General features: G+C 45.2%; 1 pseudogene; it reads left to right on the top strand.

Annotated features, from left to right (window-relative positions):
• LOC123505759 overlaps positions 1-5,000 on the top strand; it is a 390,503-nt pseudogene that overhangs the window by 342,221 nt on the left and 43,282 nt on the right.

Genomic DNA, 5,000 nt, shown 5'->3' with positions numbered 1-5,000 from the left:
CGTACAAACCCGCTGCTGAAACTGAAACTCTATTCCTTCCTTGTGTGCGTAACTTTCTCACTCTCACTCTCTCTCTCTCTCTCTCTCTCTCTCTCTCTAGCTTCAAGGAGGACCCGAGGGGCAAAGAAGCACGCGGTAAAAGAGAAGGTAACTTGATTTTCTTACGGGTTTTGGACACATTCATGAGGGAAGGACGATAAAGGTGAGAGGAAGAAGGGACGTGAATGGCGCGCGGGAGGCCCTTTGTAGGAGATACCTGCGTAATTAAGAGAGAGAGAGAGAGAGAGAGAGAGAGAGAGAGAGAGAGAGAGAGAGAGAGAGAGAGAGAGAGAGAGAGAGAGAGAGAGAGAGAGAGAGAGAGAGAGAGAGACATAGAAAAAGAGAGAGGGACTTTTCACAGGGTACAAATTGAAAGGAGGCTACGGATAATCATGGCTAAATTATCCAGTCCTCTCTCTTGTATTAGCGCTCAGAGCAAAGGAATAACACAGGATTTAGCGTCATTAATTTTCCGGATTATACATTGCACACGAATTATTGCGAGACAGGGGAAAAAAAATATATTGTAGCGTATTTTTTATTCCCTCCACGGCAGCGGTGTCAAGTGAGTCACGCACAGAGGAACGCACTTCATCTCACTGAGGATTTAGACTATCTCTCTCTCTCTCTCTCTCTCTCTCTCTCTCTCTCTCTCTCTCTCTCTCTCTCTCTCTCTCTCTCTCTCTCTCTCTCTCTCTCTGTGTGTGTGTGTGTGTGTGTGTGTGTGTGTGTGTGTGTGTGTGTGTGTGTGTGTGTGTGTGTGTGTGTGTGTGTGTGTGTGTGTGTGTGTGTGTGTGTGTGTGTGTGTGTGTGTGTGTGTATATTGCAAACGAAATCAAGGAAGAAAGAAAGAACACAATAAAAAGAGAACAGAAAATGGAAATGAACATAAGGGAAACGATGCAGAGAGAGAGAGAGAGAGAGAGAGAGAGAGAGAGAGAGAGAGAGAGAGAGAGAGAGAGAGAGAGAGAGAGAGAGAGAGAGAGAGAGAGACTATGACCCTGAACTATATAGGGTTCACTCACACTAAAGTTCACCTGATCATTCCCACCCTTTGCCTTTAAATGAGCCGCCTATCTGCCACCTGCTCATCTTTTTCACCTGAGTAATTAATTCGCCCTTATGCATGCAGTGTGGCGGGGTGTGAGGCGGTACAGGTGAGGTGAAGTGAAGTCGACCATTGTTACGTCCTGTCTTTCTTTCTGTCTCAATACCTGTCCACCTTTCTCTCTGTCTGTCTGTCTGTCTGTCTGTCTATCTCTTTTTTTTCTGTACGTACGTTACTATTTCCAACGCTTCACTCTTGTCATTCACTTTTCCCTCTCCGTCCAGTTTGTCACGTGTTTCAAATTGGTGTTTGTGCTTTCTCTCTCTCTCTCTCTCTCTCTCTCTCTCTCTCTCTCTCTCTCTCTCTCTCTCTCTCTCTCTCTCTCTCTCTCTCTCTCTCTCTTATTTTTATATACAATGTTGTCTTCTTGTTTTTTTTTTCATACTGTTATCGGAATATTCCATTAGCAAGCCCTCTCTCTCTCTCTCTCTCTCTCTCTCTCTCTCTCTCTCTCTCTCTCTCTCTCTCTCTCTCTCTCTCTCTCTCTCTCTCACACACACACACACACACACACACACACACACACACACACACACACACACACACACACACACACACACACACAAAGTAATCGCGTATCCTGCTTCTGTACAGACGTGCCCGAGGCCACCCTACGAGTGGAGGGCGGGCGTGGCGGAGCAGGAGCAACGGTGGAGGTGGCGGAGGGGGACAGCGTCACCTTCCTGTGCCGCGTGACAGCCGACCCGCCTGCTTATAACATCACCTGGCTCCATAACGTAAGTACGCAGGGGAAAGGAAAGCCTGGGAGGGATGGGTACGGAAGGAAATGGGAGGAGCAAAGGAGTGAAAGGGTTTGGATAGAGAGAAGGGAAAGAGGGATAAGGAAAAGAAATGAGGAAATAAGATAGGATGGGAAGAGAAGGAATAAGAAAAGAAGAATGAAGAGATGAGAGATGGAAAGCAGGAAATGGGAAAAAAGGAAAGGGAATAAAAAGAGAAAAAGAAAGGAAGAGAAGGAAATAGAAGATGAGTTTTAATACTGAGGGATGGAAGGGGAAGGAAAGAGCAGGACGAGGGAGAAGCAAGAACGAAAAAAAAAAAAAAGAAATGAACATTAAAAAAAAAGCAAAAAGGCATAAAACAAAACCAAATCACACACACGAATCACACAAAATCACACACAAATCATACACAATAAAAAAAAAAAACTTCGAAAACAACAAATATTCAAAACCTCACAACTAGAACCTTCACCAAAATACTGCACAAACTCACTGCACCATTAAACCAACAAGGAAGAGATGTAACACGTAACCCACTGCTGTTTATGGTGAAGAGGCATCAGAACTAGTTGGTATGGTAATGAGTACAGTGTAATGGGAGGTATAGAGTGGAAGGCGAAGAGACTACACCTGAGATGATGACTATACCTGAGATGGATAACACGTGAAAAAAATTACGAAAACGAAAGAAAAAAAAAAAATTATACCACAATAACAAAAAAAAGGCCAAAAACTGCAAAAAAAACATGAAAAACCGAGATAAATAGATACCTACAATGAGATGGATAAGGCGTGAGTGTCCTGGTGGTGCACGCGAGAGAGGATCACACCTGCAGGATCCGTGGAGGCGTGACAGCACCGAACCAGGATTGCCAACCGATGCAATTTATGTGAAGAGAGGCAATGAGGGATAATGAAGGCAGAGAGAGAGAGAGAGAGAGAGAGAGAGAGAGAGAGAGAGAGAGAGAGAGAGAGAGAGAGAGAGAGAGAGAGAGAGAGAGAGAGAGAGAGAGAGAGAGAGAGAGAGAGAGAGAGAGAGAGAGAGAGAGAGAGTACATCGAATTTCCACCGGACAGATAGAAATTAAGTACGAAAATAGATCAATGAAACGACACAGAACAACAGGAAGACAAGGAAGAGGAGAGAAATACGAAGAAAAAGACGACAAAGAACGAGAAGAACAAGACAAAAAAGAACAAGATGAACAAGAACAAGAAGAAGGAGGAGAAGGAAGAGAAGGAAGAAGAGAAGGAGGAAGAGGAGGCGGAGAGAAATAACTAGGATGACGGAAGACCGGGCTGGAAGCGAAAGCCGGGCTGAGTAATAACACAAGGCGCGTGACGTAAGCTGCATTTAAGCGAGATAGGAAAGCGAGGAAGAAGAGAGTAAGGACGGGAGGCTGAACACAGGGATACAGGGATACAAGGATACAGTAAAGCACAGCAATGCAAGGAGAAGGGAGGTGCCTGGCTGTTAGCACTGAAATTCTCTAAACCAAGAGGAGAATGAGCAATAAGAGCAGGAGAGGAAGAGACGGGGAGAGGGGGAACTGTGGCAAAAAGAGTGTGGTAATGCGGTAGTGTGGTGGTGGTGGTGTAATGGGTACAAATGTATACAGAGGCATAAAAAAAAGGTGTAAATATGTGCAGGTAAGGCAGCGAGCACTAAGGCAGGGAGGTGTGTAGGAGTGACTGAGGATGGGTAAGCATTTTGAGAGAGAGAGAGAGAGAGAGAGAGAGAGAGAGAGAGAGAGAGAGAGAGAGAGAGAGAGAGAGAGAGAGAGAGAGAGAGAGAGAGAGAGAGAGAGAGAGAGAGAGAGAGAGAGAGAGAGAGAGAGAGAGAGAGAGAGAGAGAGAGAGAAATGTAAGTAGGGCAGAGCGATAATGGGGAGGTGGACAGTAGGTGATGTTGACAAGGGGAGGAAACGAAAAGAGAGGAAAGTGCAACAGACGAGCAGGGTGTAGCAGAGTAGAGCAGAGGAATGCAGGGGAATGGAGGGAGGGAGGGAGGGAGGAAGGGAAGGGGAGAGGGAGGGGACAGTAAATAAGCAAGGAAGTGCAATGCAGTTTAAGGAGAAAGACAGGATTAGAATGTGTGTGTGTGTGTGTGTGTGTGTGTGTGTGTGTGTGTGTGTGTGTGTGTGTGTGTGTGTGTGTGTGTGTGTGTGTGTGTGTGTGTGTGTAAACTAACAAATATACAGATGCAAATGCAGCACAAAATAAATAAATTGACGTTAATTATATAAGCTTCCTCTAACACTGCAGAAGGGAGAGAGAGGGAGAAAGAGAAAGTCAGAGAAGGGTAAGGAAGGAAGAAAAGGAAGAGGATAAGAGGAGGATGAGAGTGGAGAAGAACAAAGAGAGGACATCCATAGAAAGGAAAGAGGAGGAGGAAGAGGGGAGACAGCAAAGGGAAAGGGGAAAGAAAGCTTCTCTACCTGATTAATGGAGGCAGGGGTTCATTAGTGAGGGCTACCTATGTAACGGTTACCTGTGTGTAGGGTACCTGTGTGGAGCTGCCTACCTACCTGTGAAGAGCGGTAATTACTGGTAGAGGCGCTAATTATCGTGTCATCTTTACACCTTCACTCACATCTTCACACCACCACCACTACTACACTCACCATTACTTCTACTGCTACTACGACCATCACTACCATTACTACCTACACAGTTATCATCACTATTAATACAATTACCATTTTCACCATCTACTATTACTGCTACCACCATTACTACTACCAACACCATTTATGTCACTATCACTACCACCATCATCATATTCATCACTTCACCATCTATTATTACTGCCACCACCATTACCATTACCAACACCACTAAAGCCAAAATCACTACCACCATCTCCATCCACTGTCACCATAACTACTACTATTACTACATCTACTATCACCATCACCTCTACCACACACACACACACACACACACACACACACACACACACACACACACACACACACACACACACACACACACACACACACACACACACACACACACACACACACACACACCACCACCACCACCACCACCACCCAGGAAACCCATGTTCTCACTAAGACTTGAGCTTAGACACACACAGAAGAAGGAAGA

Source organism: Portunus trituberculatus, chromosome 18, assembly GCF_017591435.1.
Source record: "Portunus trituberculatus isolate SZX2019 chromosome 18, ASM1759143v1, whole genome shotgun sequence".
In the NCBI taxonomy this organism is placed as follows: Eukaryota; Metazoa; Arthropoda; class Malacostraca; order Decapoda; family Portunidae; genus Portunus; species Portunus trituberculatus.
The sequence above is the reverse complement of the archived record's forward strand: the minus strand, read 5'-3'. Positions and strand labels throughout refer to the sequence as shown.